The following is a 25,385-nucleotide window of genomic DNA, read 5'->3' on the forward strand; positions in this document are numbered from 1 at the left end:
GGAATGTCTGCGGGGGGTGGGGGGGGGAGGCCGGGCACATGCCTCATCAAAAACAAATCATGTGTTCACTTTGCCCTGCGCCTGGCTTGCATCTGACTTAGTAGTTTGCAACCATTTTTTGGCATACAGGAGACGCAAGAAGGAAACTCTGTGTTAGATGATTCAGATGACAGAGAAGCCCCTTCTGCATCCCCATCTCCTCTTTCAAACAGAGGGGAAGTGGGGGTTTTCTTTCTGGAAAGGTGGCTTTCTGGGTTAGTACCCCTCCTTTGGGGACAGTAAGTTCCCTTTAAAAGCTCCTCGAGTGCTTTATCCTGCCTAATGACTCATAGAAAGAGAGAGTCCCACATGGGGTGTGGAGAGGTCACCAATCACCAGACAGTGTGACAGGAATGCAGCCCCCGAGTTGGGACAGATCCTTAAAATGTGTCCTCCTTGAGAAACGACTAATGGCCTCATTTCTTTGGGCTACAGAATGGGAATCCTTCCTCCAGAGGCCGACACTGTGAATGTCAGCCTTCTGACAAATGGTCCCTTTCAGCAATAACTCTGCCTCCCTGTCATGCTGGAGGATGAAAAGACCTTTTTGCAAGCCCAGACTGTAACTTGATGGGGTCTCCTCTCCATGGAAGCCTCCTCTGGCCCTGCGGTAGAGTGCTGGGATTTCTCTGTCCCAGGACCCAGGGACAGAACATGATCTCACTGAGCCTGACCCTGCAGAAGGCTATTTGCACATTGGAGAGCTATCTGACACCCCATGGGTCATGATCAGTATACTCTTCCCATGCTTCTGAGAGAGAGCTTGGCTCTTGAACCTCTGCCTTCACAGAATCATAAATGCTTCTCCTGAAATGGTCTGGTGTGGCCGTCCATCCAGTGGGGTCCCACTATTAGAGCATGCGTATGCACTGCGATTGACTCACACATAAAGGAATAAGGAATGGGGGGGGGATGACAAGGCAGGAGAGGTGGTTCAGTTGGTAAGCAACTTGTCTTGAAAACAGGAGGTTTTGTGTTTTATCCCCAGAACTCCCAGCATGGGAGTGTAGGCAGAAGTTTCTCCCCTGCAAGCCACTCCCAAGCAATCACACGGAGGCTTAGTATTAATTATAAACACTTGTCCAATAGCTCAGGCTTATTACTAAATAACTCTTACATCGAAATTGACTCATGCTTCTTATCTAGGCTTTGCCACGTGGCTTGGTACCTAATCTCAGCATGATGTGCCCATCTTGCTGCTCTCTGTGTCTGCGTAGACTCTCTCAACTCCACCCTTCTCCAACCGCCCCCCCCAATCCTCAGTTTGCCTCTCCCAACTAACACCATCCTGATCAGCTATTGGCCATTCAGCTTCTCTATTAAACCAATCAGAGTAATATATATTCACAGTGTACAGAAGGATTATTCTACAGCATGGGAGAATACTCTTGTGATCCCAGTTATGGGGACATAGTGGATCCCTGGGACTTGCTAGTCACATATGCTCCAGGTTCCAGGTCAATAATGGACCCTGTCTTGCAAAACAAGGTGAATGGTACCTCAACAATCACTCGTGAGGTTATTCTCTGCTTGCCATACACTTTATGCTCATGTCTACACATGAGAGACAGAGGAACACACACTCACACACACACACACACACACACACACACACACAGAGAGAGAGAGAGAGAGAGAGAGAGAGAGAGAGAGGGACACACACACACACACACACACACACACAGAGAGAGAGACTGGGATGAAAAAGCAGGCTTGAAGACTAAGGCTATTTCTCTGGTTTAGCAAGTTCTGCCAGAGGAATTGAAATATATCTTGCTTCTAAAAAAAAAAAAACCAACCTTGTGAGGAAATGTTCATGCCAGCAGTCTTCTTTTATGCCTTTTCCTTTTTTATGGCTCAAGAGACAACTGAGAAGGATACATATTTAGACCAGACAAAATTACATTATGTCCTAGGGAGTCTCAATGTGGGACTCGGGTTGACAACATTTAGACGAGACTCTTGGGGCTTCAGAGAAACAGTTCCTGGCTGCACTCTGGGGAACTGCATGTGTCTTCCCACTCCCGGAGAAGTTGATAAGATCACTTCCCATCTCTTGCCTGTACTTTTCTGTGAAGAGCAGAAGCTGCCCTGAGCCACTTTGGAGCTGGCTGAACTTTGGATGCTGTGGAATCTGAGAGGTTCCAGCACACCATGAATGTGTCTGGCTTCTCCACACCTGTGCCATTAGTATTCTGTGACTCGCAGTCAGAGCTACTTGAGACACTCCAGGGTGAGGTACTGAAAATGAACATCGTATGTTCCAGTGGCACCAGACCCAATAAAGGAATAATTACCATGCCACCTGCCTCTGTGGCACACAGCAGAAAGCATCAGAAAGGGGGTGGCGGCTCATCTGCTGTAAAGTCATCCAGAGTCCCGGCTTGGGAAACCATTACTGACTTTGCTGTAGGAATCGGGACTCTATCCCTCAATTTAGAATACATTACGGCAGTTCCCAAAATGTATCCATCTAAACAAAACTATTCTTAGAGTCTGGAGATGGGGCTCAGTTGGTAGAGTACCTGCTTGGACTGCACAAGGTCTTGGGTTAGAACTCCAGCACCCTATAACTTAAGAATGGTACCCCTATAATCTCAGCACCTAGGAGGTGGAGGCAGGCTATTTCACGACAATATAGTGAGTTTCAGGGAAGCTTGGGATGATACATGGGACCCTGTATCTGAATAAGTATTTCACGTTATAATGGTTTCAGACTTCTAAAACAGTTACGAAATTTCCTTCTACCCAATACTTACCTGACTCATTAGGCACATTTCACACAATATGGGACATTTGCTATAATTAATGAGCAAATATTGACCTGTTGCTACAAAGTAAGGTCAGTGTTGTTCACATCTCTGGGTTTTACCTAATGGTCTTGTCATCTTCCATTTAGGGCATGAGATTTATTTGACACATCTCTTTTTCCCGGATGGTGATGTTTTCTTGATGACCTTGGCAGTTTTGTGATGTTTAGAATGTGCCTTAACTGAGATTGGTCTGATTTTGGCTTTCCCATGATTAGACTGGATCATGGATATGGGTGAGGAACATCACAAAGAGATGATCCTCTTCCAGTTCAAGGGTCAATGGTGCTGCCTGGCTCGCTATCGTGGATACATGTCTTTCACTCTTGATGAGGCAGTGCTTATCCAGCATCTGTTCTGCCAGGTTGATCTGACCTCTATCCCTTCCATATTGATGCTCTTGAGAAGAAAGTCACAGCTGATGGCCCCCGCCCACACTTCAAGCTTCTCCACATTCCATTTCCTGTGCAGTGGGACGCTTTCCTGCCTTCCCTGGGCACATCCTTAATTTCCCCGACACTTCATCGTCTCGGCAATAAAACTGGAATGTCCCTCGGCTTTGTGTCTTTAAATTCAGTAAGCTATTTTCTACAGAAGGATTAGACCAGCACATGCCACCTGGTGCCCAGGATGGCAATATGATGAAATGATGATTAGGATTCTGCAGTCTGAGGCTGGGCGTGTGGGTGAAACTGGCAAGTCAGTACAGGCTCCGAGTGCGCTTCCACCCTGAGGTCTGGCAGGGGCTGCAGAATTAGCACTACTGAGAAGCAGTTCTTCCAGGTGATTCTAGAACTTCCAGTCCTGGGGTTAACCCTTGAGGACTGGGACCCAGCCACAGAAGAAGTCACAGTCTTGAGGACTAATGCTATACAATGGGCTCTCTTGGATGGCGCTGTTCAAAAGATTTACTGTCACACTTTTGGAATTTTTTTTTGTTGTTCTTATTCATTAGACATGATTTTATTTATTGATTTTTAAAGTTTTAATTATTTATGGACAGTGTGTGTGTGTGTGTGTGTGTGTGTGTGTGTGTGTGTGTGTGTGTGTTTATTCCATAGTTCATGCTGAAAGTCAGGGGACAACTTGTGGGAATCAGTGCTCTCCTTTTATCACGTGGGACCTAGTGATCGCATTCAGGTCACCAAAGTTGGCAGTGATCTTCAGGGTTTTTATTTTATTGTATTTTATTTTAATCTCTTAAGCACATGTCTGTTACACTTTAAAGTCATCAAATCTTAAATATAACAGTAAGTTAAAATATCATTTATTTAGGATTAGGAAGCCTCACAGAATGGGGGCATAAAGAATGTGAGAGCTAGAGGGTGGGGTGGAGAGGTGTTGACTCTGTCTTCCAGGCCTGACATGACCTCACCCCAGCCATTACTTCCTGCATGAGACCTGTGCAGGATTGCACCTGTCAAGACTCCATCACAGAAGAGAGGGGTGCTCGTGAGGCTCTGTCCTCTCTGAGAGTTATAGACTAGGGGAGACAGACACAGTTTCTTCAGTAGTGTAGTTACCAGGAAGGTGCCAATGCTGCAGTAACTGACCCTTCACCCTACACTCATATGAGCAACCCTAATTAAATGTATTGGATCACACACACACACACACACACACACACACACACACACACACACGTGCGCATGCATGCCCCCTATACCCAAATGCAAGCACACACATCCCTGCACACACACAGGTGTGCACACACATGTGCACTTACACACAGAGATGTGAAAATAAGAGGACTGGTTCAGAAGAAGAAAGGGGTAAGTAGTAGGGAAAGAGAGGGTAATGGTAGCGGTGAATATTATATATGTAGATGGCAAAATGTCAAGAAGAAAAACACTCAAGTTAAAACACGTTCTGGTGTACTATTCTACAAGCAGACTTGCTGCTAACAATGCTAATAATAATGCATTTCACACTTCCAACTAGACACAGGACAGTTTCAATGTCTTCATCATAAAATCTCATATGAGACCTATGATGACAGAGATGTCAATTATCCCAATTTGGCAGTCCCATAAGGTCCTGAAGAAACACATTGTATCCAATAAATATATGCAATTACTATTTGTCAATTGAAAAATAAGTGTGGGTTTTAAAGGTCATGAAATTCAGCCCTGCATTTTCTGGACACCTGGAGGATTATTGAGGAATCTCACCTAAGCATGAGGTGTCTCCGTGTGTCCCATCCTGTCTCATCATGCTGCTGCCATTAAGGGAGACTGGACTTCCATAGTGCATGAGACTCCTACCCGTCAGTTTCTTATTGTACCAATTTAGACTTCGTGTAATTCAGCGCATAAGCATAAAACAGCTGCGTTGGCCTCGGAACCAAGTGGGAGAAAAGATGGAGGCCCTTCTTATGAACCCAAACTATTGTCATGAGGCCAGAATCATTGTTTAAGAGCCATAGGCATGTAAACAGGTGATCTGATCTTTTTTTAATTTATCATTTTAATCCCATGCATAAAATTCAGTAGCGACAGCTGAGAGAGCGTAGGGTTTGTCTTGCAAGCATGAGGGCCTGAGTTTCACTATCCAGTACTCACAGAAGGAAAAGGAACACACTGGACATAGCAGCATGTGTCTGTACCTCCAGTACTGGGTAGGCACTCGAGGATCCTTGGGCCATGGTGGCCAGTCAGCCTTGCCTCCTTGGTGATGTCCAGGTAAATGAGAGACCTTGTCCCTGCAAATGGTTGATGCTGTGTGAGGGATAAGAGCTGAGGTTGATCTCTGGCCTTCGTATGCGTGGGTACATATATGCATATTAAACCTCACATACAAGCATGCTTAAAAATACATCCACACACACTAAAGCAGACTGCTTATATGATTGCTACTGCACTTGGCACATGGTAGAAACAGTAAATGATGTGTGGGATTAGAGCTGTTCTTACTTCATAGCTGCAGGGTACAGACTTAGGCTGAGAATCCACCTTTGTAAAACATGGAGCACATCAGGGTGATCCTGTGTTTACTTCTTCCCCTGTTTCTTTGTTCTCCCTTTCTCTCTCACGTGAACACGCTTCTTGTGGGTAAACTTTCACAGACACTTCCTTCCTGGTGGTGCTTTCTGGAGTGTGCTCGAGTCTTCCCCCTCCTGCTTTCCCCCCTTCTCAGACTCCATTATGAGAGTGAGCTGCTCCAATGCCTCTTGAGCCTCTCTTGGATCAAGAAGCAAGGCTGCTGGCGGCGTCCTCCAGCCTCATTGGTATGCCATTCCATAAGGAGCTCTGGGCACTCTAAATGACACGTGAATTATGTATGCCGGGGCTGGCATCGCGCTTAGCATGCCTGGAGCAGCATGCGTTTGGAAGGGATGTCATTCTGATTCTGTGATGTATTACACAGCTGAGCACTTAACAGTAGCTGGGCCCGGGCCACCTGCTGGTCCTGAGAACACAGCGAGGTAGGCACATTGTGACTGCTGCCTGCTGCTCAGCATTTGAGGTCATGGCACTCAAATCCTCTGCCCAGGTGAGAAGGTTGCTCTCCTGATGTCCTCCCCTCTGTGGCCCATCTTGAGGACTTAGCCTTTCTTTTTTATCCTTCAGTGTGCTGATGATTTTGGATTTGAGTCGAATGGTAGCTAGTTAAGGTTAGCTTCAGCGCCTAAACTTCAGGGAAGCCAGGTTATGCAAACTTGCCTCTCAGCTCCCCAAAGCACAAGGATACGGATGCTCCTGTAGTCCTTTGCAACGACACCACACTACTGTCCTGTGTGTCTCTGTGTGTGCATGTTCGTGACCACTGGCATGTGTGCATAGCATACCTGTGATAGCCAGTGGGCGACACAAGGCATCACCCTCCCCTTTTGGGTGTTTGAGGCAGGGTCCCTTGATAGGGGCTGTGTGTGCTAGGCTCACTGGACCACAGGCTTCTGAGGATTCTCCAGACTTCGCTCTTTATCTCTCGTCTCACCATAGCAACACCAGGATTGCAGACCACACTACTGAGTCCAGATTTACGTGCAACAAGAGCTTTGTACACTAAGCCATCCCCTCAGCCCCCTTTCTCCTTTGCTTTCGGGGCTCCTTCCTATTCCATATGTTTCTTACACCAGCCAGAGGATATCCGCAGCCCAGAGAACCCACTTCATCCTTTTAGTGACGTTCTCACAAACACATTTGCCTGGTTTCCCACCTCCAGCTGAGCCTTTAAGAAAGCTTGGGCATAAGGGCACAGTCACACGACAAAGGACCATCTGATGGACTTTGCCCAGGAACCTACTTGCATCCCTGTTATGAGAACTTTATCCCTGGGGGAATGGGACTAAGCAACCTCTCTGAGGGCTCTGCATCTGAGCTCCAGGGCATTTGCTCCAACTCCAACTTTGCAACAAAGAAAATTCTGTGAGTGAGGAGAACTGGGACTCGTTGCTACCTGTGTGCCGAGGGAAGGTCCTCTTTGATCTATGGCATCGTCTAGCTACACCAGGAGCCCAGTTATTCAGGGTTATGAGAGGGGACAGGTGCAGGGATAGAAGATAGACAACTGGCACGGGCCTGTGGGGCCTGGAGCCTCTGTGCAGAGTTTTAAGTTATTGGTAGTGCAGAGCACATCTCAGCTGGAGTCCCTCCTGAGAGCTCGTCTGACCGGGTTCCTCCTCTGGTTGTCTCTACAGCTTCAGCTCTTTCTATTCCCAGCAGGAATCTGGCAGCTGCAGAGACAGGGTGGGGAGCAGCATGCTCGGCTTACCATGCTTAGAGCAGCTTCAATGGGCGGAGCCCCACCTTCCCAGGCTCACTGTGTACCCAAATAGACAGACCCGTGGAGACACAACTTGGGGGAGTGAGCCTCCTCTTGTCACCAGCAGGATTCACAGACACTTTCTCAGGTTCCTACCATGTCCAGGCTTTATCCCTCGCCATCTTTGCTCACACACGGGCTCCCACACCAGCATGGAGTGAATGGACTGGGGACAAGGCTTAACACCAGGTTAAATCATAGAGGTAATGGGGGGGGCAGCCCATCCTCAGCTTGGAGGTGAGCAGAAAAGGGGAGAGCAGCGAGGTTCGATGGACCGAGAATTGTGTCCCTCAAATTCACCTATGGAGGACCTAACTCCAGATCTCCAAGTGTGACTGAGACAGGCTCTTTAAAGGGACGCTTAAGCTAAAACAGCGCCATTGGAGTCGTCTGCATTGAACAGAACTGGACTCCGTGGGTAAGAGAAGACACTGGGCTACGCCCCAGAGGAGTGCCGTATGAGGGCAGAGAAGACAGTCAGTTACAGGTTGTGGAGTCCTCAGGGGGAACCAACCCTGCCACACGTGGACTTGAGCCTCCAATGTGGCACGACAATGGATTCGTGGTGTTTAGGCTGCCCAGTACTTTGCTTCATCAGCTTTCCTAGACGCATACAGTGGGGATGGGAAGGCGGGGAAGCACAAAAGGAGACCAAAATGCATTTCATGGAGGAGGCAATAGGGGGCGCAAATACGATGTAGACCAGGCATCCAGATCATAGCTGATGAACCCGACCCTGGTATAACCAATCCTGCCCCAGCCTGGTGCCAACTCCCCGTCTTGCGGAATGTTTCTTGTATCCCCGAGTCTCCTCCTTGCCTTCTTACCACTCTTTAGCACTGCCATTTTGAAATCAGGTGAGTTTCCAACAGCTTCATGGAAACTTAGGGGAATAACTCAGAATAGCCACCAGATGGCTATTCTCTCAGGCCGCTAGCCAGCAAACTAAATTCCTGATCCTCGGATGGGGCTTGTTTATTACAGCTCTGGCCCACAGTGTCTGACCTAATAGAAGAAAACTGAGCACCAGCCACGCTCACAGATGGATAGACACTCGATTTTGTCCATCCAGCTGGTAGAAGTCTTTGAGAGGTGGGCGCGTGTGTTAGCAAGGCTCAGATGGATCGGAGGTCCTGGGGCTTCGAGTTTCCTCCGTGCCAACAAGGAGTGCTTGAAGGGCACTAGACTGTAGGCAGTACAAAAGTGGCTGGAAGAATGTGCTGTTTCTTGCTTCCGTTCTAGTGGTTGGTGGAGACCATCCTCCTCTTCCCTCCCTGCAAGCTTCAGCAACTTGTGTATGTTAGTGTTTATGAGGTGTGTGTGTGTGTGTGTGTATGTGTGTGTGTGTGTGTGTGTGTGTGTGTGTGTGTGTGTGTGCAGAGCTCGGCCAAGTCTTCAAGATGAGAGACTAGATGTGGAGCTCAGGGGCATGATGGGAAGACCCTCCCGCAAACCACAGTGTGTGCACCACTTGCCTAGCAACGACTTTCAAGATTCAAGCTCATTTTGTGTGTGTGTGTGTGTGTGTGTGTGTGTAAAACCTGACAATTTAAACATACATTATTTGAAAAAGGAGCATGTGCAAAAATTAGATAAAGGTCTAGAATAGAAAGAAGGAATGCTGTAATTTCTTTCTCTTTCAGGAGTCTCTTTATATTATAAAATAGCATGGATATATAGCAATTTAATTACATATTTGTTGTCACAAAGTGGCGCCCGTGACTGCTACACAGGCAGAGTTTAATTGTGTAGAGACACTCAGTAGCTCCTGCTGCTGGCACAGGATGCACGTACATTGCAGTCTGTCAGTCTCTGGTCATGACCTGCTGGCTTCTGTAGACGCCTTTGTGCCTCCTCACATCTTTGTAGAGTTTTCTCAGCCCGCCTTCCTCCCTCAGCGGGTGGCAATGAGGGGGGGTGGGGGAAGAAATACAGTCCTTCATACCTTGTCGTCCTTGCTTAGAAATGTGTGGCAGCAGCCGTGAACCCCAATCTGAGACGCAGCATACAATGCTCTCTCTAAGAGGTGTTTTCAGGAATAAGGGATGCATAATAACAGCCCTCCCTTCCCTCTTCCTTTTTATACAGCGCCCACGTACAGTACACATGCCCCGTATTAAGTCAGTCATCTGTCTGACGGTCCCATGCCTATTTTGGGGGAAGTTTGGCCCCAGGGGTTAAGTTGACAATGGGGCGGTCAGGTCCTTCTAGACAAGGACCCTTGGACATCTTTTTCCCTGGGGTGTCCCCACAGCATTTGAAAGGCTGGATTGGATCATGCCATCCAATCAGCTTAGTAGGCCAATGCTCACCAGGTTTTGTCTCACTGTGCCTTGGCTCTGGTCCCACCTCACCAATCACACAGCCTGGAGAAGCATCCGTCTTCACTTATCCAATGACCTGAAGTGACGGCTCATCTTCTTTGTTGATAGTGTTTAGGACCACCATAGTCATAACCCTCTGGGAGTTTCTAGATTAGGTGGGAAGACCCTGGGCCTAAATGAGGGCAGTCCCTTTCCATGGAACGGGGTCCTGGCTGCAGTAGAATGTGACCGCTGCCTCAGATCTCCGCCACTATGCTCCCACACCCACCTTTAATCCATGAGCCATTGTAAGCCTTTCCTTCAAAAAGGGGCTTGTTTTTTTTTTTTTTTTTTTTTTTTTTTTTTTTAAGGGGTTTTGCCACAGCAACAAGGCAAATCACTGATATGGTTTGCAGGGTTGGTCCTACAGCTGTGCCTATCCTCTCAGCAAGGTGAATGTGAGCCTAGCTCTCGAGAGTCTTACAGCCCAGTTACTCCCAGGATGGTCCTGACTGGGTATCCAGTTACTAGGAGAAAGGTGTGTTAAACGGGTTTCTGTCCATGTAACACAATACTGCAGTCAATTAGAAAGAGGCAGGGTTTATAGGCTCAAAGCTTCAGCCCTTGACCGCTTGGCTCCTTATTTCATGATGGTCAGAAAGCAAAGTTAAAAAGTAAAGTAAATAAAAATTAATTTAAAAAAAGAAGGAAGGGCTATGGTCCTAGTATTCATTACAGGGACATACATCTGATGACCTAGCTTCCTCCTACTAGGCTCTACCCTCCAATAATCCTACCACACCCCCATATCTCCACAGGCTAATGACCACACCTTTGATATGTTGCCCTTCTGGGGGACATTTCAGATCTAAATTCTCCCTCCTTCACTCGTCAATCCGTTCATTGATCTGGGACAAGCCAACTATTGATACAGCTTTTATATCTGCCTGGATAGGTAAGCCATAGCTTGAGGTGAGGAGTCTGGTCCCCTAGTGCCATCTCTCTTCCACTGGTCATCATCCACTGGTGTGGTACCCACAGGTGTAGCTGTCTACACCTGCCCCTGCCAGGCTGTGGTTATGTGTCCCAGGCAACCTCCGAAACCTTGGCGTGGCTCTCTCTATTTCCAAGTGGACGGGACGGATGATGGTTGCTTTCCAGGAGCTGACCAGGTGGTTTCTTTCTCCTTGTGTTTTACATTTGATTATCCACCTTCCGCAAAGTGATTCTTTCACGTTTTTCTTCAGAAACTTCAAGTTTCGTTTCCCCCACCATACAGGCGAGTTTTATGTCAACTTGACTCAAGCTAGAGTCATCAGAGAGGAGGGGGCTGTAACTGAGAACAGGCCTGTGTAAGATCCAGCTGTAGAGCTGTGATTGGTGGAGGAGGTCCCAGCCCATTGTGGGTGGTGCCATCCCTGGGCCAGAGGTCCTGGGTTTCATAAGAAAGCAAAAGGAAGCAAGCCGGTAAGCAGCATCCCTCCGCGGCTTCTGCATCAGCTCCTGCCTCCAGGTTCCTGCCCTGCTTGAGTTTCTGCCCCATCTTCCTTCAGAGATGAACAGTGATATAGACTTCTATATCACTGTGTGTGTAAGCCTTTCTTCTCCAGCTTGATTTTTTTGGTCATTGTGTTTCATCTCAACAGTAGTGACCCTAACTAAGACACCCACGTAAATTCAATGCTTCCCAAGTATCCAGCCACCAAGGATTTATGACAACACTAAATCTTGCATGAGGCTTTTATGAACACACAGATTTAATTTTGGTCTTTCTATTTTGTTTTGTTGTTTCTTACTCTTGAAATCATAAATTGTTTTGAATATTACTGCTGTATAATAAATCTTTTCTTATTATTTTGCAAAAAAATCTGTTATGATTAGGTCTTTACATTTTCTTAGAAATTTTAGAATAGTGCAGGAAAATTTTAGAAAAACATGTTGGGCTTTAAATGACATTTAAAATGAATGCTTAGGCTAACTTTAGGAGAAGTATTGTTATAAAATACTGGGCCTTCAAGGTTTTGTATGGTGCTTCCTCCCCACAGTCAGCTGAGTTTTCTTGCTGTACCTTTTGTTAACTTTAGCCTTTGTGCTTAGAGGTCTTGCCTCTACTTAATTTGGATTTGTTTTTTAAATGATTTATTTGTTGTTATAAATGATACCTTCCATTTTATTGCCCATTCTAATTTGTTGTTGCTAATAAATAAAAACATTAATTTTGTGTGTAATTTTTATCTAGTCATTTTTCTAATTAGTTATAATTGTATATATAAACATTCTGAATTTTCTAAGTGAGCAACCACAGCATCTTATTTTTGTCATAATTGACGCTGTGGTTAGGGGACTTCCAAAGGGAAGAGAATGCTTTCAGTTCACTTATTTAAAGTGCTCTTGGCAGATATTCTTTATCAATTTTAAGATTTCTATTTTCGGGTGAAGCCATTTGTTTCCATTGTCATTTGCTTGGTTAGTTTTGTTTTGTGGTACAGAGATTGAATCTAGGGCAAACACCCCACCACCACCACCACTGAGCTACACCCAGTGACATTTAGGGAAGAATATTGGCAAGTTTCCCAAGATAGCCTTAGACTAGTTTTTGAAGTGCAATCTGTACCTGAATTTTTGATCCTCCTGCCTCATCCCCTCAAGTTTCTGGGATCACAGGCCAGTGACACCCGGTGGTGTTTGTTTGACACAGTGACACAATCTGGCCTCGAGCTCATGACCTTCCTGCTTTGTCCCATGACAGATCACAAAGTGTGTTTTTATACCAAGACTAAGGAGTGATAAGCCCGATTTAAGCTGTCGTGTTATCTGTTGGCATAATCTGAACACTATGAAATGCAACAGAATGTTTTTTATTTTATTTAAGTTTATTTTAGTTACTTTCTTTCCCCTGAAGGGATGCTTTCTAAAATGTTATCTCTCATTCTCTCATTACAGTGTGTGTGTGTGTGTGTGTGTGTGTGTGTGTGTGTGCTTGAGTAAAAGATTTAATGCATGTCATAGTGAATATATGGATACAATATGACAGTGTTTGGGAAATGATTTTCTCCTTCTACTTTTATGTGGGTTTAAGGAGTAGAACTCCAGTCATCAGTCTCTCTGGCAAGATGTGCCTTCTTACAAACCCTCTGAAGGATGTTTTATTTATTGTTAGCATGCATGCACATGCTGTGTATGGTAGGTATGAGGTTATTATGACATGTTTATCGTGGTCAGCAGAAAGCTTACAGAAGTCAATACTCTGTCTACCACATGAATCCCTAGGATCAAATCTGACTTAGGTGCCCTTATCTATTGGCCCATCTTGTTGGCTTTCTGAAGGACATGTGTAAGGCCATTATATTTGTCATGGTTTCTAGATTTCAGAGAATAAAACCAATAGGATGAACACACACACACACACACACACACACACACACACACACACACACACAAATATATACACACATATACATACAGAGTGGTGAGAAGATTGGCAGGTGGTCTATAACTATTATGCCTAACCATCACCAGGGTCTATGGGTGTAGGGGTAGGAATCCAGAAAAACAAGTTATTTTAGTCCTAGAATGCTGGCTACTGTGGTTTCCAGAAACTGCTGGAATTTTCCAAAATGATATAGCCATGGCAGCATTGCTGACTTTTGTTTTTATTTTATAGCTTAACGGTGTGTTGGGGTAGAGGTGGGAGTGGGGTAGGGGGTGTTGTGTATATAACTCTTGTCATCTCTTTTCTGCTGGGTGAGGTCAGAGTCCTCATTGTGGGCATCGTGGGACAGTCTTTGGTATTAGAAATTTTGAAAGAGAAGGGTGCTGTGAGGGAGTTGTCCTTCCTCAATGTCCATCAAGTCTACAAACCTCTGTCTAGCTATGTAACATTCTCCCCATAAGAGTTGAGACCCTACATCCATTTAAGAGTCTGATGTAGAGTCAGGTCAGCTGCCTCTGGCTGACTGGCAGTATGGAGGGATTTCGGGAGGGATTTGTTCCACTCCTGCTGACTTCAGGCATTGGAAGGTAATCAAGAGGAAGCTCTGTGTTGACCCTCCTCTTTGGAGAGTGGTCACTGGCTAGAGACCAATCTGTGGATTGAGTAAGAGGGTGGGTGACTTACAAGAGCTAGTCCCATGGTTAGGAATTAGTTGACCTTGCAGGAGAAGGGGTGAAATATTGCCCCTTTAACCCCTCTGTCCACATTAGTATAGGCTTCCTTGTATGCCTGCAGAACACCCGTAAGGCCAATTATAACGCTCTGATGGTTTAACTACTGTGTGATATTTAGATAAAGCTTGAGCATAAATCAAACACTAAGTAGACAAATATTTTGTTCTTTTAAGTTAGTACTTGTGCTAACAAGAGCAGATCAAAGGCTTAAGATAACTCTATTAATTTAGAGGCTTGATTGAATTGGACCATAGAAATTTTAATGTCATATCTCTATCATTACAAAGTCTCATCTAATTTATGCAGACCTTTCACAATTTTCCTAAGCTTTATAGCTCTCCTTCCCATTCTGGGAAAGCATCCAGCCATCTTGAGACAAAGTCTTAAACCTTTTTATCTTTATTCATTTTATTACAGGTACTCTTACATGTTAGAAGAAGGCGCAATACCTCATGACTGGAGTTACCAATGGTTGTGAGCCACCATGTTAGTGTTGGAAATAGAACCCAGGTCATTTGGAAAGGCAACAGTACTCTTAGCTACTGAGACAACCTCTCCATCTCAGCATAAAGTCTGATCACATTGAAATCCCTTACTAAAATACCTTCATCCTTTAAACAATTATATTCCTCTCATTTCCTCTCTCTGACCCATCCCATTTTGCTCCCTCTCAAATTCAGGACCTCTTTCCTTTAATTATTTTTGTTACACACACACACACACACACACACACACACACACCATGTTCAGACTGTGTAGTGGTACTGCATGTATATGAAATTAGGGCTAGCAACTTGGTGTTGGATAACAAAATTAGGAACTTATCACTAGGGATGGCTATTCCTCCCATTCTCATCATTCCTTAGCTACCATCCTTTGTCTAACGGTTGGCCCCATGAGATACTCCCTTCCATGGTAGCATGTCTATTGGTGGTGTGCTTTGCAATTCTTGCTTAAGCAGCCATATTGTTCTCAGAGTCCTGTGTTCAAAGTGCACTGTGTCTTTAGCAACCGGGACTTAAGATCAACCTTTGGGAGGCAACCAAGGACAATAGCAATAGCCTATATAGTTTTGGAGGTATTTTATAGTTCCCTGACCAACAACTAAAAAGAGTATTTCTTATATTTGGTGCTTGGGTTTTTGTTAAACAGCCTATTGCTCTTGGGTGAGTAAGGGATTGCCAGCTGCCATGCAGCATCTTCCTTCTCTGATGAGCTCCTCTCCTTGTGGAACTGTAAGACAAATATTCTCTTCCTACTACAAGTTGCCCTGGTTATGGCACTTCATCTCAGCAGTAGAAAAGTAACCAATACACCTAGTAACACTAAAAATATTATTGCATTATCAAAAGAAAATAGAATCCAAACTATCTACATAGTATACTGTAATAAGCAAATATCACCTATATACACATTTGTAGACTATGAGGCTTTAAAAGCTCCCAGGTAAAACCCACAGAAAACACAAAACAGTCATAATCTTTTGTGTACTCTGTAGAATAATTGAGCATAGCCATGACTCTCCACTCCACTGCTTTGTGTGTATGTGTTTGTTGTCGTTATGAATCTCTGGATCTTGTATATTCAGTGGTTGTCTTCATTGTATCTACTCTTGCCTATTGTCAACCCACATTCAGATGATCCTGCAACAATCTCATTCTGCCAGTCCACACCCTCGTTATCACCCCACAACGCCTGAAAGACAGCAAGAGTCAAGACCCTAAAGCCCTCTACAATCCCAATGCCAGCTAGAAGGGGTCAAACAGACTCAATGTTCATCCATTTCCACAAGATTTTATGTCTCAGCTCATGGGAGTGAATGTTATATGATGGATGTCTTGTATGATGTTATAGAGTTTGAGACCACTGGAAAAGGCCACCAGATTCAACTCAAATTGCAATTAGCCAAATGTATTGAACCTGTTAACAGGGCTGAAACCTCTAGGCCAGATCAGAGACAGCAGGTGAAGAAGGGCTTTTAAAGGAGAAAACCACAAGAAGACATTGAATATCTGCACGAACAAACCAAGAGCTGCTCTGTTCTTGAATGTGTGCATAAGCAAATTACGGGAGCCCCGGAACAAGTATCAGTCATATCATAACAAAGATTGTCATGGCTGTACATTTCTGGGTAGAGCGCCAAGAAGTCATTGCTTTTGGGAATTTATCTTCCAGAAACTTGAAGCCAAGCAAACAGCTATTAGTGACTAAGATGGACACCTAGGATAAAATGGATTTAGTAATCACAATGGTCAGTTATTATCAGGGGTCTTCAGGGGGGAGGGGGCGTGGGAACAAGTTACTTACATCCTGAAATGTTGATTACTGTGATTTTGAGAAAAGTTAAAACTAACACACTGAAAGTTCACGGCTTTCCCATGCGGCAGTGATGCTAATAAATGCCTACACCTTTCCCGTGATCCCTTTTCTACCACAGTGGAACAGTTATGTGTGCTACAGTGGCTGAAACTTCCTGGCATAGCATGCATGGCCCTCTAGCTCACACCAGGGTGCACTGGTGGTGTGGCACATTCCAGAGCTTTGGATGTGAACGCACTGACACACCCACTATTTTGGAAGAATGTTATACACTGTCTAACTGCCATGGCAGTCCTCCACACACCCTTTTAACCCTCTAGTTCCCAGTGTCCTGCTAGCACCCTCTTTTTTCCCCATTCCTGTGGTTGGCCTCTTGCAAAGCACCCTGGCGTTGAGTCATGAAGGGTTTCCAGCCTGTTTCTCTCCTGTCTTCTCCAATCCTGAGAGCTCACTTCTTCTGAGTGGAGGGTGACATTCCTCCGTCTGGATGCATCACAGCTCATTTCCCCCGCTATACTCACACTTCCTGGGGAGATGAGGACAATCACCTCATCACCCTACATGGGCACCCACTCAGGTTCTAGGAGCCAGATAGATTCCCCAGAGGGAGCCAGATATGGAAAAGAGGCTCCACTAGATGAAAGTACTTTTGCTTTAAATGTTTAAGATGGCCAGCCTCCCAGTTCTTCTCCCCTCTCCCACCCTCTACTCCCAGAGGGAGCTGTTCAGCTGGACTTTCAAATTTCCCACAAGGCTCAAGGGCAGAGCCCGGGGAAGAAACTGATCAGCTTTCCTTTCTCTGTTTTGATCTAATCCTCTGAAAGAGCCTAGACCAGACAATTCTGGGGGAGAAGGGAGACCTCTTCATACTTCAAATATATATACAAGTTCTGATTTCTGTTTTTCCCAGATAAACTTGGTTTCTGGATGCTGGGTAACCTCTCCCAATAGCATTAATATGTGCTGAAGAAGTCCAAGTTGGTGAAACCATTGAGTTTATAGGACTTTCTTATGGAGTAGGGTGGGGAGCTCCTCACAGGAGTATGGGCCCCCTCCCCCCACATGCTGGATGTCTATGAAGTCTCAACCCATCCTCTGTGGTGATCACTGAGGAGCTGCATGTGGAGTCTTGCTTTAACTTCACTTTCCTCCGTACAGCTGGGGGGGGGGGGGTACAATAGCTGGGATCCCTGCCGATGGGTTCCTGACTGCCCCCTTGGGAATGGCAATAACTCCTTTACCGTCACCATACACCAGCCTACCTCTGTATCATTCTGCTATAGTTGTCATGGCTCCTCACCTTACTGCGACAGAGTCTAAGCTGGCACACTTAGCCATTCACTTACTGAAGGATTCTAATTGCTTCTAAGTTTGGCAATCATTTCTCAATTGACTACAACATCCATGCATGGGTGTCAGAATGCAGTGTGAGAACCCAGCTGCTGACCAGCTACAAGACCTGTGGCTGCCCTTCCTCTCTCGGATACCAAGGAGACCCTCGATCGAGACACCGTGGGAGTCCTAGCTAACAGAATTCCAGGTGCCAGATCTTTCACCTTGGAAGGTGAGTTTCTATCAAAGGGGGGTAATGCCATCTGCACATCCTGATTCCCACCCCTCCCCTGCCTCCCATCTGAGAACCAGGAAGCCTGGATGTAGGCCTGTGCCATGAGACCATCCCCTTCCTCTATAAGAAGAAATCTATCTCCATCACTACTACTCCATGAGACTTGATTTTGTCTCTTCAGAGCCCCCGCTGTCTTTCTGTCTCTGGTGCTGGAGCCTAAACTTGCTATGCCAATGTCTGTCTGGCATTAGTAATTCTTTTAATAAATCCCTTCAGCCCCAACACTCTGTCTCAGTGTCTGCTTGAACCAGCATCCAAGGCCTTTCAGTGAGTGGTATGCGGATGTAAATTTTCAGCTCAGTTGGGTAAAGACCAAGAAGCATGTAAGGTTGGATCATGTCAGAAAGTGCTAAGCTGTTGTACAAAGTGGCTTTACCCTTGCGCAACCCCACAGGCACTGAGGAAGTGCGCTTTCGTGTTACTCCACGCTCTTGCCCAGGATTTGGTTCTGTCACTGTTAGGGATTTGAAGCATCTAATAGGTGTGCCAGAGTAGCTCGTTATTGTTTGAATTTGCATTTCCTTGATGACTCACAGTGCAGAGACGTCTTTTCACATGCTGATTTGCCATCTGCACATTCTATGATGTTTGTTCAGGTCTTTGTATGTTTTTTTTTCTTTTCTTATTACTGAGTTTTTTGTGTAATATGGATAACAGTCCTTTATCAAATATGTTTGCAAACATTGTGTCCCAAGCTATAGCTTGACTTTTCATCCTCCTGACAATGTCTTCTGCCTAGCAGAAATTTAAATGAGACCTAGATTATGAATACTTTTCGTGGATCATGCCCTTGATGTTACATTTAAGGAGTCATCAACCCAGAGGTTGATCAGCACATAGTCTTTCTCCCGTGTGAACTGCCGTGAGCTTTACCATTTTGCGTTGAGGTCCATGAATCATTTTGAATCTTTATTAAGTGTATAAGATCCACGTCTAAATCAATTCTATTTGTTTTCCTGATGGTGTCCGGTTAATCCCGGGCCATTTGCTGAAAAGATCACCCCCTATGCGTTGCCTTGTTCTGCTAAGATGAATCTATGTATTCAGCTCTGTTTCTGGGCTCTTGCTTGTGAGCTATTGATTGGTTTGTCTGCTATGTCGATGCCTCCCTGTCCTAATTGTTGGGTTCTCTTGGTGAGTGTAGAATCGGGGGGTGCTGCTCTTTCGGGTTGCCTCCTTTTTAGTACTTAACCAGCCACTGTGGCCTTTCTGTGTTTTCATATAAACTTGAAAGTCAGAATTTTGGTATCCGCAAAATACCTTGCTAAATTCTTGACTGAGATGCGACTGAATGTGTCTTTCACCCAGGGAAAGGTGGGAAGAGTTGGCTTCACAAGATTGATTGATTGTTCCCATCTGTGAACATGGAATATTATTCTATTATTTCATTCTTCCTTGACACCCTTCTCTAGGCTTTCGTGGTACGTTTCTGTTTTGGTCATATATTTCTTTTTGTTAGACTTATGTGTACGCATCTCATTTTTAGGGTTCCAACATAAATGATAGCACATTTTTATGTTATAATTCCACTTGTTTATTGCCAGCACTAGAGGAAACTGATGGCCCTATATACATCAGACTTGTATTCTGCATCCATATGTAATTCCTTTTAGTTCTGGGAGCAGTGTTTTTCTTTTTCACAATTGTACAAATGTTGAGTAACAACTCTACTGTAGTTCTTATCTTACATCCATTACAAATGAGGCTTTTCTTTCTTCTTTCCTCAGCTTTCCTTGGAATTTTGCATTCTTAGTATGCTGGGTGTAGATTTTTTATTTATTATTTATTTTTATCATGGTTGGTATTCTCTTTGCTAATGATCTATAGCTTGGTGTCTAGTGCATCAATGTTGCCTTAAGGAATGAAAAAATGAGAATTCCTCATAGAGTAGTTTACCAAAACCAAGCCCAGATTCAGGCTCTCCAGGTTTGAGTCTTTTTGTTTGTAGTTTGTGGTTACTGACCTGTCTTTTGGGTCTGCTTGGTTTGCCTGTATGTTGTCTGTGTGTTGTGCCCATTGGTTGTGTGTTGCCTGTGTCTGCATTGCCTGCCTCTAACAAAGGACTTTGCTCTGCATTTATTAAATTGCACCGAGAACATGGTACAGAAAGGGATAGAATTTACAGAAATCCTTAATAGAGTTTTAGAAGGGAAAACCTTATCCTACTGACCCAGAACAGCATACAAACCTCATATAGATGTTATCAACCTACACCGGCACATTGCGTCTATGGCTGGTTTTATCAGAATTGAGACAAACAAGTACCAGATGTTCCAGAATATTAAAGATAGCTTCTATTACTTGAATATAGGTTGCCAATTTCCTTATAGCAATGTCAACACCAATCCCTATTTGATAAGACTCATGTTGCCCGACTCCTGCCCAATCAGAAGTTCAACCCCCATCTGAACCCAGAATTTCCCTACCCAGCCCCCATCCTTTGCTCCTTAAAAACCCTGCCACAACTGACTTCCATGGACACCAGGCACACTCAAGTGCACATGCAGGCAATAAAATCAAACCAAACTAACCAACCAACCAACCGAAAAACAACTCATCTAAATAAAATAAGACTTAAAAATTAAAAAATAAGTATCCATTTTCATGTTTCTCAAATAAATAAGTAAGAAATAGTAGATACATCAGGTGCAAATGTCTCATAAATTGTTGGTAAAAACTCAGCCCCAAGTGATAACACTGATAAGTGGGATATTTAGGAAATGATTAGGTTATAATAGATGAGAACCCATATGTGCAGCACAGGCTTCATGTATGGGGTTGATAAGTTGTACCTTCCATTGTGCACATAGAGGTTAACATCCATGAGGCTCTCTCCAAACACTTGGATCTTGAGCTTTCAGCTTCCTGACATGTAAGAAATACCTCTCCATTGTTTTTCAGTTGTCCAGGCTAAGCTACAGGATATGGTGGTCCTGGCTCAGTCAGGTACGGTATAATTTCAGTGTCTTGGTTGCTTTTCTGTTGCTGTGATAAAACCCTATTTAAAAAGGTATTCAAAGGAGAAAGGGCTGATTTTGGCTCACAATACTCGTTACAGCCATCCAGACAGGGGGAGCCTAGGGGATCTGGTTACATGGAATCTACCTATACTTGGTACAGACTAGGGTCCCCTGCCAAGTGAATGCATGGTCCTGTGAAAAGTTAAAATGCCTCTTATCTCGTGCATCAATGTAATTGAGACTTCTCTCTTATGAAGGACCTAGCTCCCAGATGATTCTAGACTCTGGCAAGTTGACCGGATACTAGCCATCATATCTCTGATTACCTCTCCTCTCTGTCTGCTTATGCTGCCTGTGTTGTTAGCTCATCACTTCAGTGTGCTCCTCCACAGCATTTTGTTCTCTACACTATCAGCCTTCACCCACATCAGTTGAGTTCCTGGCTCTGCATTTCAAATTTTGCTTCTGGTTTCCATTCCCATTTCTTGGAGCTGCAAGTCCGAATAGCATTTCTTGCTTCCTAATATATACAACTAAATTAGTACTTGAATTTGATTTGCCAACATTTTCTTGAGGAAATCTGTATGCATATTACATTTGATAAAATATTGTTGACTTCTGCTCATTTGCGATTTCTAGGATGATGTTTCTTTTGAGCAATAAAACTGCTTTCATGTATCATTTTCAGATTTCCTGAAGAAGTGTGAAGGATGATTTTTTTCCTGTGTTTGCATCATCAATTATTAATTTTATGTTGTAATCAGAAAAATGCTGTGTGAACAGTTGTTTATTCATGCTTTGTCTTTAGACTGTTTTGTAAATGTAGCACTCTAGTTACAATTTTATTCACATGTGTGTGTAAATATTTGTGCATGTGCATGTGTGTGTGTTATATAATTCTAAGTCACCTTAAACTCTAATTACAGCAGAGCACAACTCTACTTCTTTTTATAGTTTCTAAGAAATCGGGTTAATATGCTACTTTGCGTTACATTTGACACAGCGCTTTCTTTTTTTTCTAAGCTAAATTCTCCATTTGTGTAACTTAACATTTTCTATGCACGTTTTCTGGTAAATCCTTTCAGCATCAGCTTCCAGGGTTATAAAAAGCAGAGGCACTGGAGGAGACACGCACGGTGCCTGGGATGAGCACTGGGCTTTTTAGTCTTCACACTTCTAACCCGTGTCCTCCCTGCTCCGGCACACATGCCCCCACCACCACCCTGCCGTGCTTTCTGGCCCTCTGTGCAGCCAGCCTGCCCTTTATCGAGGGTCTGCATCTTCTACAGTCTTTCCTCAGAGATCCCCTGGTGCCACCAACACTACCAACGCTGCATCCCTTTGTCACAGTCTGTGAGGACAATTCCATGCAGGTTAAGGAACTGCTCTCTGGATACTGCAAGCAGCTGGAGTTGGGAACGGTTATCTCTGTGTTTTCCAGCATCCTGCAGACCTCAGGCCACTAGACACTGCATGGAGGAAGGGTAGTTCCTCATCTTTTGCTTCCCAGGGTGAGCTCCTTGGGGACATGGGAGGGGGTGGACAGAGCCTTGGAAGTGTCTGAATTTCCCTGTCCTGGCTTAGTTAGCCACGTGTACCTAGTTGTGGGGCCACAGTAAATGCCTGCCAGTCTGAGAAGATAATGCAATCCATTTCCTTTTCTCCTCCACTCCTGCATACAAACTATTCTTTTCTCCCCAAGGCACCTGGCTTCATTATGACTGTGGGATTTCACAGAAACTGTGTCAGGGTGGCAGGAAGCCCCTGGGAATCCACTTCACAGATGAATATACCCGGCGACACTCTGGAATTGCTGTCGCAAACCTTGTAACAATTCTCCAAAATTTTAATCAAGTCATATCATTTTTAATGCTTCTGTATCAACCCCCACATAAATCACATCCCTTTTCCTCATTGTGAGTGAAGAAACTTTCCCTGGTTCATTTGCAAGTCTAACATGTTTGGCATATAAAATTGATAGCTAGAGATTAAAAAAAAAAAAAGAACCCAGCAGCCACCACCACAAAAATGCAGTCGATCTTAGAGCTGAATCCTAGCACACACATCCCCACTTCTCTGCTTGAGTCATTTTGCCATTCCCTCCAATCCTAACACCACACAGTCCTCCCCAAATGGAACCTCTGAATTATTAATGCTGCTCCAGCCCTCCGAGAACTCACAGAGCTGCACAGCTCAGTGAGCAAAGCGGCACCACAGTACTGGACACCAGCTGCCCAGATATGCTTGGAGCCACACTTGCCTAGAAACACCCACTGACTCCATTATTCCAATCCAAAAACCTTGGCCCCCAGTCTGGTAGCTGGAAAACCATCATTCCCTGAATGTGGTGTCAGTTAGGAGGATTGGGGCCTCTGGTAGTGGATCTGCATTTATCCCTAGTATATGAATGGACTTTGGGGCCCATCCCACATAGAGGGATACTCCCTCAGCCTAGACACATGGGGGAGAGCCTAGGCCCTGCTCCAAATGATATGACAGACTTTGAAGACTCTCCATGGAAGGCCTCACCCTCCCTGGGGAGCAGGAAGGGGATGGGATGGGGGTTGGGAGGGGGACAGGCAAGGAGGGGAGGGAGAGGGAACTGGGATTGACGTGTAAAACAAGCTTGTTGAAAATTTAAGTAAAAAAAATCAAAAAATTCTAAAGATTACTTTACTTTGTGCTGCATTAAATTTACATTAACATACATGCCTTCATCATGCATAGTTTTCCTCCAAAAGACTGGGATAAGAATTGTGTTCTCTGTGGATCTCAAAACCCTATGGTAGAAGGAAACCTACAGTCAGTAAGACAGAGTAAGGTCTCAAGAGAATCCAAGTCCATGGTCAGGTCAATATCTACTGCAGAATCCAGGTGTAAAGAGGTCAGTAGAATAAAGACATGGGACATGGGCTGGGTGGATTATTCACAATGCCTGGCTCACAAGCCTGGAGACCTGAATGGCATAGTGGCACACTAATACAATAATAATGGTGGCATTAGGGATGAGGGAGGGTGGCTAGTGTCAAGCAGAGCTCTGGAGCTTGCTGGCCAGCCAGCCCCCCTGACTCATTGAGAGCCCCTGTCTAAAATACACATAGTGGACAATGATAAAGAAAAACATCTGATGATGAACTCTTAACTCTGGTTTTCAGATCCACTCTAAGGTTTATGTGCCCCTGCATGCACACGTGTTCACATACACATCATGTACACACACACATACTCACACCCGCATCATAGACACACTCACACCCACACCATGTACGCATACACACCAAATCACATCCATACCATGTATACACACTCACACATTCACACACACACCATATACACACACTCACACCCACATCATCATGTACACACACACACACAGAAAGAGAGAGAGAGGGGCAGAGATGGACACAGAGACAGGAAAGTAGAAGAGAGTAGTTAGGAAGAGGAAGGGAATTCATGGAAGCTGGGTGGACCAGGAGAGAGTAACAAGGGAAAATACAAAAATAAATTATGTACATTATATAAATATGTCACAGTGAAACCCATTATTATGTATAATTAGTATATTCCAATAAAGGCATTTGAAGATACAAGAAGATTCAGAAAAAGTCAGAGCACTATAGTGTTGATTATTCCTGACACATTTGGTTAATACGTACTTGCTAAGTGGTGTGTGTGTGTGTGTCTGTCTGTCTGACTGTCTGTCTGTCTGTCTGTCTGTGGCTGCGTGCTCACGCATGCTCGGGCATACATCTGCACTTGTGAACACCCTCAGCTGTTGTCCCTGAGTGCTATCTATCCCATACTTTTGGCTTGTTTGTTTTTAAGACAGTCTCTCACTGGCCTGGTGTGCTTTGATTCAGCCTGGCCAATTGGCCAGTGACCCAGGGATCCGCCTGTCTCAGCCTCCCCAGTGCTGGGATTACAACCGTATGCCATCATGGCGGTATTTCTCTCCGAACATGAGTACAAGGAATGAAAATCTCAGGCCTCCTCAGCTACCTTCCCAGTCCCCCGAGAAACAATTCAACCCCCATCTCCTAGGAAGTGCTCTGTGATTTGTAGAGTACCTGCTTCTGTAGCAGGTTCATTTTACAGTTACTGTAAACCTATGTCCTAATTTCCTGCCCCAGTTAGCACCACGTGCAGAGGTCAGTGAGCTGGAGTGGACATCCACAGCTGGAGCATCGACTGGCCTTAGTTCTGTTTACTGCTCCTGTGGTAAAAATACCTCGATGAAAACAACCTACCAAAGAAAGGGTTTGTTCACCTTAAATTCCAGGCTACAGCTGATCGCTGCAGAGAAATCAAAGCAGGACCGGGAAGCAGCTGGCCACATCACACCCACAGGCCAGAGCAGAGACAGAATGAATGAGTACGGGACGTGCTGGCATTCAGC

This window comes from Phodopus roborovskii, unplaced genomic scaffold (genome assembly GCF_943737965.1).
Source record: "Phodopus roborovskii unplaced genomic scaffold, PHOROB, whole genome shotgun sequence".
Lineage (NCBI taxonomy): Eukaryota > Metazoa > Chordata > Mammalia > Rodentia > Cricetidae > Phodopus > Phodopus roborovskii.